Consider the following 11187-nt stretch of genomic DNA (forward strand, 5'->3'; position numbering starts at 1 on the left):
TCATGTGAGTAGCCAATAGTGAAGTATTTACGGAATTGCATACACACGGCTTTCTGTGCACTCCTCACTTCGCTTAGCGCTGGGTTCGTTTTCTGTGGACGAGCGATCCCTGAATTTATTTTCAGCTCAATAAAACGTATCTGCAGCTCCTCTATGCATCTTGCTATGTGAAACACGGCCGCTTTATATTTATACTGGAATGCTGTGAACTTGGGTATCAACTAACTGATAGACTAAATGCTGAAGTACCTGTGCCACGAGGGGACAAAACTGTGGACATCGAGGGTATGAGCGGGTGTACAAACATTTGTCAAGCAATAGGTATTTAAATATTTGAATCTCGGCAAAGGTAATGGGTAATATTGAACTTTCTGCTGATGGGATGCCACGTTTACAGATAGTTGTTTTTTTGAGAGATGGGGGCGGGCGGGGGGGGGGGGGGAAATAGAGGGGGACCATGAATTTATTTTTTATTTCAGTTTTTGTTTTATTGTTTTTTGCAAAGTAAGTTAAAATAAAATGTTTACATCAATTTTATGTTTATTGTTCTGTGTTTGATTTGCCCTTTGTACAAAGGTCCTATTTTAAGTACAGGTATGGGATCCCTTATCCGAAAACCCGTTATCCAGAAAGTTCAGAATTACGGAAAGGCCAACTCCCATAGACTCCATTATAAGCAAATAATTCTTATTTTTTAAAAGAATTTCCTATTTCTCTGTAATAAAACAGTACCTGTACTTGATCCCAACTAAGATATAATTACCCCTTATTGGGGCAGAACAGCCCTATTGGGTTTATTTAATGGTTAAATGATTCCCTTTTCTCTGTAATAATAAAACAGTACCTGTACTTGATCCCAACTAAGATATAATTACCCCTTATTGGGGGCAGAACAGCCCTATTGGGTTTATTTAATGGTTAAATGATTCCCTTTTCTCTGTAATAATAAAACAGTACCTGTACTTGATCCCAACTAAGATATAATTACCCCTTATTGGGGGCAGAACAGCCCTATTGGGTTTATTTCATGGTTAAATGATTCCCTTTTCTCTGTAATAATAAAACAGTACCTGTACTTGATCCCAACTAAGATATAATTACCCCTTATTGGGGGCAGAACAGCCCTATTGGGTTTATTTCATGGTTAAATGATTCCCTTTTCTCTGTAATAATAAAACAGTACCTGTACTTGATCCCAACTAAGATATAATTACCCCTTATTGGGGGCAGAACAGCCCTATTGGGTTTATTTCATGGTTAAATGATTCCCTTTTCTCTGTAATAATAAAACAGTACCTGTACTTGATCCCAACTAAGATATAATTACCCCTTATTGGGGGCAGAACAGCCCTATTGGGTTTATTTAATGGTTAAATGATTCCCTTTTCTCTTTAATAATAAAACAGTACCTGTACTTGATCCCAACTAAGATATAATTACCCCTTATTGGGGGCAGAACAGCCCTATTGGGTTTATTTAATGGTTAAATGATTCCCTTTTCTCTGTAATAATAAAACAGTACCTGTACTTGATCCCAACTAAGATATAATTACCCCTTATTGGGGGCAGAACAGTCCTATAAGGGGCCAAGTTGGCAGTTTATGACAGACCTAAAAACATGTTAATGTAAACACTCTTCTAAGCACTTTCATAACTTTATACTTATCTCTTATTTTTTATTTCCAAAATATTAAACATTTTAGGCATTTAGAACAAGCCAATATAATAACCGCTAATTAAATGCATTTTATAACAGCTGCGCCACCTGCTGGTAATTTTGGCAGAAGCAGGAGAAAATAGGTCATCTGATGTTTCTTTAGTCAGTATTAAGCAACCTCTCAACACTTTTTATTTTCTCAGTGTTCATTTATTTTTCTGACTGTAGACAGTTGGCCAAAATGACCAGCAGAGGGCACTGTTAGAAAAATGCATTTAATTAGTGTTCTAAATTGTCTAAAATGTCCAAAATCTGGGACATGAAAAAAAAAAATTATCGTAAATTGCATAGCAGAGTTCTCTGAGCAATTATACATTAACTGGTCTAAGGGTTAATATTTCCTTTTACTGGGAAAGGCTTATTACAGGATAAACACAGAAGGAAAATGGAATAATATCTTTAGAATGCTGCTTATTAATAACACGTCAGTATATTCCACTTGTGTGCAAGGAAAGATGTTGCAAAGGAAAAAACTTTGTGGTTTGATAGAAGCATTAACTTTGTGGACATATTTAAAGCATTTAAGTTAGCTGGGACAGTGGAGACATTTGTTATGTCCAAAAAGACCAATAAAAAAAAAGCTACCAAACAAACAATTTATATATGTGAACAGAATCACATATCTTTATTACAGTGCGTAAGCCAACTAGTCAGCAATTAGAATTTAACTGTCATCCAGTTATAAAACAAAAGCAGAGATCTGATTGGTTGCTATGGGAAACATCATGGTAATGTTGGCTATAATAAATATGCCACTTCATGTCACCTGACTCCTGTGATGATGTCATCATGCTCCTACACTTTGTAACATGACTCCTGTGATGATGTCATCATGCTCCTACACTTTGTAACCTGACTCCTGTGATGATGTCATCATGCTCCTACACTTTGTAACATGACTCCTGTGATGATGTCACAATGCTCCTACACTTCGTAACATGACTCCTGTGATGATGTCACAATGCTCCTACACTTCGTAACCTGACTCCTGTGATGATGTCACAATGCTCCTACACTTCGTAACCTGACTCCTGTGATGATGTCACAATGGTCCTGCTTTCACCCTTTAGCTCCCTAGGCAGAAAGGATCATTTGGCTTTGCTGATTTGTTGGATCCAGACGTGACTGGAGCTTGCTCCATGAACAGTTAGGATGGTAACATTTCAGCATTTATTTAGTCAATTCAAGCATGTTTTTCAGCATGAATTTTTCAGCCTGACCCTGAATGGGTCAGTATTTTGTGTTTTTTTTAAATTCACTTTGATACTTTGTCTCGGGTATTTCTTAAGATGGATGGATGTGGGCCCTTATTACATTGTTGTTGGCCTGCTTGCTGTTTTGTGCTGGTTCAGCAGTCGTGAAGAGGGCAAAAAGAAGCAGAGATTAGCTCAGCAAGGAGGGAAGAAGCCAGAAGAATCAATGGCCTCATTGTCAGCTATGGAGAAAGTTTTGAAGTGTAAAACTGAAATGGAAAGGAAGGAAGTTTTGAACAAGGTTGTAGCAGATTTATGGCCTTACATCTCTGAGTACCTAAAGAAAAAACTCCAAAATCAGATTCAACCTTCAATATGTGGCAGCATGTCAGCGCTGTCATCATTCCACTTTACATACATTGATTTCGGCAAGAATGCTCCTCGGTTGACTTCAGTGAGAACTCATAGAATTCCAGCCAGGAAACAGATTATCCTGGACGCGGACCTCACTTACCATGGAGATGCTAAAGTGAACGCGGCACTCAGGCATCACTCAATTAAGCTCGGAATAAATGGGTTGACGCTAGAGGGAACATTGAGAATAATACTGGAACCGTTACTTGATGATGTTCCTTTTGTTGGAGCAGTAACGGTCTACTTTCCCCAGCGTCCAGTCTTAGATATAAAATGGACTGGGCTAGCAGAATTCCTTGAACTTCCTACACTGAGCAAACTATCCAATAAAAAGGTCATAGACAGAATTGCAAAGTACTTGGTTGTGCCCAATCACATAACAGTCCCACTAAAGGCAGGAATTAAAGTAGAAGACCTGTACTACAAAGTACATCGAAATGTTCTTCGCATCTTTATACTAGAAGCTGAAGACCTAATGGCCAAGGACTTGATCTCAAGAAAGTCAGACCCATACGTCGTTATACACGGCGGAGGCCTGACTGAGAAAACTAAAGTGATCTACAGGAACCTGAATCCTAAGTGGAACCAAGTGTTCGAGATGTCATTCTCTGATCTCCCCGGGCAGGAGATTGAGTTTGAACTCTACGATTACGACATAGAAAAAGATGATTTTTTGGGCCGTTGCCAAATCAGCGTGGAGGAGGTTATGACAAACAGAAGCATTGACACATGGCTTCCATTAAAGAATGCAACATCTGGGAAGCTGCATGTCAAACTGGAGAACCTCAGTCTTGTATCAGACGTTGCCCAGCTTGAGCCGGTTCTGAAACTAAATCAAATGTCTCGACCTGCTCAGAGTAAGGACTTTTCTTCTGCCTTTCTCTATGTCTTTATTGAAAGAGGCAGAGACCTTCAGTTGAAAGATGAAAACAAGACTCCTTCAGCCAAGGCAGAGATAAGGGTCCGAAATACTGTGCAAAAGACCAAAACCTGCCCAAAATCCAAGGATCCTATATGGAAGGAAACCTTTACTTTCTTTATTAAGAATCCTCATGATGATATGTTGGACTTACAGGTAAGAGATGAGCATTATGGTTCCCTGGGTTCCATAACTGTGTCGCTTTCTGTCCTCCTATCAGCCAACAATCTCACCATTGAAGACTGGTATGAGCTGTCCCAACACAGCAACCAGAGTGCAGTTAGGATAAGACTGCAGATGAGGATTTTGGTTGGTGCCAGTTTAACTCCTGAACTCCAACCTTCTAGCTCCTCTCAAAGGAAAGAGGAGAAAGAAAGAAAAAATGTCCAAAAAAAACTCAAGCAGAAAAAGTCTTCTGCAAAGAGACTGTTAGGAGACAGTATAAGAACTGTAACCTCAAGAGACAGTGAGAGATCTGGGAGAGAAAACCAAATAGATAGAGCCAAACGTATAGCCAAGAGACTTTTGTGTAACCATTGCTGCACTATTTCTTAACCCTTGCAAACGCTATTGTGAGGGTGGGGTGGAGCTGTGGGTGCAGGTGGTGGGTGGAGCCATGGGTGTGGTTGGCCAGGGGAGTTGTTTTCCTTGTGCCTTCTATCTTCACCCTAACATATAATGTACTCCCGACCTTCCAGCTTCTCCCATCGGAAAGAGGAGAAAAAAAGAAAAAATGTCCTGAAAAGGCTCAAGCAGAGAGTCTTCTGCAAAGAGACTGTCAAGAGACAGAAGGGAACTGGAACTTCAAGAGACAGCAGGGCCGGAACTAGGGGTAGGCAGAAGAGGCAGCTGCCTAGGGCGCAACGATTGAGGGGCGCCAGGCAGGAGCCTCTCCTGCCTACCCCTAGTGCTACTTTGTCATTGCCTCTGCCGCTTGTCATTAGCGGCGGAGGCAATGACCGATCTAATCGAGGGAGGTGGGCGGAGTTGGCCGGCCGGGTTGCCTAGGGTTCCTGGTCGGCTTGGCACGCCCCTGAGAGACAGTGAGAGATCTGGGACAGAAAACCAAAGAACCAAAACATACAGAGATAGAACCAGACGTATAGTCAGGGGACTTTTGTGTAACCATTGCTGCACTATTCTTAACCCTTGCAAATGCTAGTGTGAGGGTGAGGTGGAGTCGTGGGCGGGGTGGTGGGTGGGCCCATGGCTGTGATTGACCAGGCGATTGCTGAGTTGACAATTGTCATATAGCCGAAAAGTTCCACTAAATCAAATTGGGAAAAGACTTGTTGGCTCAAAAGAACTATGCCGATAACAGAATGTACAGAATGCTCCACCAAGGGAGGTGCTTGGTTCTAAATGTTGGGATTAAATAGAAGCCAATCATAAAACTGTTTCTGAGAGATATTAGTGATGAACAAAATGTTTCAACAGTTCTTGCTGCAAAAAATACCCATACCAATGGGTGAAAACAAAAAAGTTGGGAAGTGGAAAGGGACAGATTCACTCATCACTAGCAAATGTACATACATACTTAGTAAATCCAAGTTTCTGAAAGAAAGGATAAGAAATGTCTCTCAAATTCAACAAAACCCCCATAGAAAATGATATACCAACCAGCTGGCGTTTGAAATTGAGAATTTCCAAATTTGTTTAATACATCTGACTTTATCAATGGAGAAGGAAAGGCTACATCACAGGGGGGGGGAGAGAGAGAGAGAGGGTCTCCTCCTTCTATCTCTAACATTTGGACCCCCCCAGTGATTTTTACCTTTCCTTCTCCTTTAAAAGGAGCCTCAACAGCAGAGTGTCCTTTCCCAATAAGCAACACAGCAATGGGGCTTGGAAAGCACAAACCGTAGTGCAAGGATCCCGCCGGTATCAGTTATCTCAAGAAATTTCTGTTCATTTACTTAACCTCTCATTTTTAGATAACAAATTCAATAAATTAACCAGTTTACCTTCAACCGCTTCTAATTATTGTAATTCCACAGCAGAAGGCATTAAGCTTAGCAATGAGTGTTTTCTGTTTCATACAAAGTTAAAAAATTAACCCAACCTCGTTCCCACAGAATTGATTAATAGTCATTGCTCGTTCCAGTGCCAGTGCACTCTGCGCTGTTGGATAGGAACCAATCAGCAGTTAGACTGAACAAAACCTGTCTTTGCTTGTGCTTCTGCACGGCTGTGATTGGCTATCCCCCTCTTACTGTGCTTCTGGCAGGGGCCGTAGGGACACGCCCACCGCTCAATTAAACCAGACCTGTCTATAGGGAGCTCCAATAAAGTGGCCTTTTTTTAAAGATAATAATATTTGGCACAAAGTAAAACCTGTGCTATATATTATCCATGATTGCCTACACGATTGGAGAGGGTTCAGTTATGATATGTCTAATTTTTTTATAGAAAAAAATGAGGTTGCACTGAATCCATCAATTTAGCATTTTGCGGAATAAAGGGTGAAATTTTATTTTTTAGATTCTGCCCAAATCTGAATATTTATCACTTTTAGTTGTCTGGTGTATTTAACATCTCATGACATCAGTGGCAATGGCTGGGGCTGCACGGAATCCAGGAGGGAGCCTGGGGTGCGGCCAAATCCCAGTGCTTAGCGCAGGGTTCCCCCTAAACTTCTGAAACAGCTCAGAGGGACACATTTTGTTAATTCCTGACACGTTTTATAATTACATGTACAGATTACTGTTCCCAGATGGTCTTGGTTTTATCCGGATCAGTAATCACTACTACAGAATGGGCTGTTTTGATTGTGGAAGGAAAGGTATACCAGTAATCACTGTTAGGCACCCCACTAGTGATTATAGTCGCTTATCTCATACCCCTGGGCCGGTGCTCCTGTATGCTGAAAACTGCCTGAGAAAGTACTTGTAGGAGCCCCACGTTGCTATGTTCTTTCTGGATCCGTTCTACAGCCTGGTCCATGTGCATACGCCCATGTTTTTCATTCTACTGCCCGTGTACGCCTGGCCCGGACCTATGCCTGTGCGGAAATGGCTAAAAAGTCTTTGTGCCTTTACCCTAAGGGGCTAGATTTGGTCAGTTATTCTGTATTCTTGTATTGTCCTTCACCTCCTGCGCTTATCCAGAACTGATGAATGACCAGAGCATCTGATGGACAGTAGCCATTGCAGTGATGAGACTGTGCCTTTTGCTTGTGGTTATGGTGACTATACACTAGAAGATGCGCTTGTTTGGCAAGGTCTCCAAGCGAGCAGATCTTCTCCCAATATGTCCACCCAAAAGGTGCACAATATCGGCCTAATTCGATCTCTTGACCCTAGAGCCATATGATGGAATTACAAGGGTAGGCATTGGCACCATTGGATTGGGAACCGCATCAACAAGCCGATGCGGTCCTCGTTCTGATGGAAAATCAAACCTGCCCTATCGATATATGTCCAATTTTAGGCCAGATGTTGGTCAGGTAGGCCCATCATTAGTGCACATAGTTAGGGAGATAAGTTGAAGAATCGGTAGCTAAAATCTGCCCATGTATGGCCTACTTAAGGCCCAGGCTCCCAATCACAGGGCTTCCAGCCGCAGAGCACAGGGAATATGAATCAGATTTTTTGAAAATAATTTCCTTTTTTTTGTGTAATAATAAAACTGTACCTCGTACTTAATCCAAATGAATATAAATGCAATCCTTATTGGGGGCAAAACAATCCTTTTTGGTTTGTTTAATGTTTAAATAATACTTTAGTAGACTAAGAGCAATGGCACTGGGGGAGATTTGTTGCCTGTGATTAAATCCGCGCTACCGCGGATGACAAATCTCCCGAAAATGACTTGCCATTGAATAACATTACGTTTGCCACAAGTAAAACTAACACTCACAGCGATCTGGCTTAATAACAGGTAAGGGAAGCATTTCTCACTATTAAACCAGATCGCCATTTTACTTGTGATCCTAATGTTATTGAGTGGCAAGTTTGTTTCAGGAGATTTGTCACCCACAATAGTGCAGATTTAACCACGGGCAACAAATTGCCCTCACCCTAAAGGTGTGGAGATACAAATTACTGAAAGACCCCAGGGTATTCTAGATAACAGGTCCCATACTTTCTAACCCGGCTTCTATTTTGTCCACAGGGTCCAACTATAAAGGTGTCCATACACATAAAGATCTGCTTGCCTGGCGAGGTCACCAAGCGAGTGGATCTTCTCCCGATATCCCCACCTACGGGTGGGCGATATCGGGGGAATTTAGGCCAAACGATCAAACTGTAGTGACTGGAATAGGCGCAGTCTTTTCAGGGGCCCCATCAACGAGCCAATGCAGTCCCCGATCCGACTGAATTTTTTAACCTGCCTGATCGATATCTGGCGATTTCAAGCCAGATAACGGTCGGGCAGGCCCGTCATTTGTGCCCCTAACCGGGCCGATAAGCTGCTGAATTGGTCCAAGGGAGCGATATTGGCAGCTACAATCGGCCCGTGTATGGCCACCTTAACACAGCAGAAGTATTTCAGACAACTGACTTTCCATTATAGATTGATACCGCTGCTATAATGAATAGGATCCTACCGATGTCCCTAGTACTTTGCTTCAACGCATCCCTCGTATTATATTTATTTAAACCCTTTATTCCCAGTCTGCAGCCCAACAAATGCAAGGGGGTGTTTGCGGGAATTCTCCTATTGCTGCCTGCATAAACTGGCAGGTATCCAAACCAGAAACAAAACTATATATTCCGTCAGTTTTACATCTGTTTTATATAGGGATGCACCGGGTTTTGGACCATGTGGGCTCCGAAATATCAGCCAGATGATTTTCGTACCATGCCGATCCGTCGGTTAGTCAATTGGGCACATTGGAAAGTTTCTGTCTGACAAATATAATATCTGTGCATGTATTCTAATGAAAAAAAGTTTACTGAGGGATATAAACAATTCAAGAGTATAAGCTGAGGAGGGCAAACAAGGCTCCAATATCACAGGGGAACCACAACAGGCTTTCAAAAAAAAAAGGCTTTTCAATAAAAACAGTTTTATTAATCCATCATCTAAAATAGACAAACCCCACGTTTCTTAGGCTAAGAAGTATGGGGTTTGTAAATTTTAGATGATGGATTAATACAACCTTTTTATTTTGTCTGTGCGTGTATTGCCACAATTCTTTACAGAGACAATTGCAACTAAAGGCAACCCGTAGTCGGCAGGATTCGAACCTGCGCGGGGAAACCCCAATGGATTTCAAGTCCATCGCCTTAACCACTCGGCCACGACTACTGCACTGGTGTGTTGGTGAGTCCCAACCAGGGATGCAGTTTACATGTTGGGTTGAAAAAAGACAAAAATCTATCATGATCAACCCTTCCAAATGAATCCCAATACACACACACATATATATATATATTTTTTTTATATATGCGTACATACATTTATATACACACATATACACAGACATGTATATAGACCTTTTTTCAACCCAAATTAACTACACTACATTTTACACCATTGTTTTTTTGGTCCCACTAATAAATAACACATAGTAAACTTCTCTGGTTTTACATTTTTACGGATTTTGCACCATTTTCTTCTGGACCCCTGAAAAACGTAAAATGGGGGTTCTACTGTATGTAACTAAGGACTTTTTTTACCAAATCACATAGGAGTCAGTTGGACAGAACGGGGATCTGCCTATCTCGCGTGAGAATGACATGTCAACAGCGCTCTATGTGGGGCTCAAGCTGAGGTATGCCGCATCCCTGGTTGGGACCCCACGCCATCCCTCCATCGCAGTAGTCGTGGCCGAGTGGTTAAGGCGATGGACTTGAAATCCATTGGGGTTTCCCCGCGCAGGTTCGAGCCCTCTGCCTCACAAAAACTGTGGCCAAAACCGGTGATCTGTGGGGCTTTTCTGGACCACCAAGCAAAAGACACCACAGACATCTTTGCCGTGGCTTCAAGGCAGCTAGCAAGAACACAACCCCCAAAAAGAGAACGGGCCTCTCGGCAGTAACCGACCCCTTCCAAAATGGAAAGAGAGCGATCCCTGTCTAAAAGAAGGACGCGCCACATTTCTGCTTACTGTTGTGGAAAATTGCATGACTTACCAAAAAGTCACGGCGTCCAGGCCAGCAACATCCTAACGTTTAATGCGGTACTGCTTCTGGTTACTTTCTGCAAACTCATGCCCACTAACGACCCTTTTCCCTCATTCCAAGCTGAGTCAGTTGATTAGAAGCTGGAGCTGCCTACCTGCGGATCTGCGAATCGCATCCAATACTGCCCTATGAGCCTTGGGCCGAAAGTTAGGGTATCGTGCAGCTTCGGTCGGCAGCCCGCGGCCCACCTCAGCGCAGTAGTCGTGGCCGAGTGGTTAAGGCGATGGACTAGAAATCCATTGGGGTCTCCCCGCGCAGGTTCGAATCCTGCCGACTACGGGTTGCCTTTAGTTGCCACTCCCTCCCCGAGGATAACTTTGGCTGATCTGAAAAGGTAATGGACTTGGAATTTCAAGAACTCCACGCAAAATGCAGCTTGCATGCTTGTCATGGCCTCCCACTGCAAACCAACCCAAGAAAAGTAGCGCTATCCAGAAAGAAACCATCTGGAGACATTCCGTAGGGGAAGAAAAAGGAAATCTGTTTTAAAATGTTATTTGCTTAAAATGGAGATATTTTCCTATAAAAATGGAGATTATTTCCTATAATTCAGATCTTTCTGGATAACGGGTTTCCGAATAACAGATCCCTTACCTGCAGTAATGTATCGAACACATTCTCCATATGTATACGCCAGAAGACTTTGACTTGTTGTAGTGCTCTTGACTTAAAGGAAACCTATACCCCCAAACAATGTAGGTCTCTATAAAAATATATTGCATAAACAGCTCATATGTAAAACCCTGCTTCATCCAAATAAACCATTTTCATAAAAATATACTTTTTAGTAGTATGTGCCACTGGGTAATCCTA

At 42.1% G+C, this 11187-nt stretch overlaps 2 non-coding genes across 2 annotated transcripts; one reads left to right on the forward strand and one right to left on the reverse strand.

Annotated features, from left to right (window-relative positions):
• Positions 1 to 9414: 9414 nt before the first annotated feature.
• On the reverse strand, positions 9415 to 9496 carry trnas-uga. Its single transcript has one exon. It is a non-coding gene; the product is annotated as a tRNA-Ser (tRNA).
• Positions 9497 to 10571: 1075 nt separating this feature from the next.
• On the forward strand, positions 10572 to 10653 carry trnas-aga. The gene has a single exon. It is a non-coding gene; the product is annotated as a tRNA-Ser (tRNA).
• Positions 10654 to 11187: the final 534 nt, after the last annotated feature.

This window comes from Xenopus tropicalis, chromosome 10 (genome assembly GCF_000004195.4).
Source record: "Xenopus tropicalis strain Nigerian chromosome 10, UCB_Xtro_10.0, whole genome shotgun sequence".
Classification (NCBI taxonomy): domain Eukaryota; kingdom Metazoa; phylum Chordata; class Amphibia; order Anura; family Pipidae; genus Xenopus; species Xenopus tropicalis.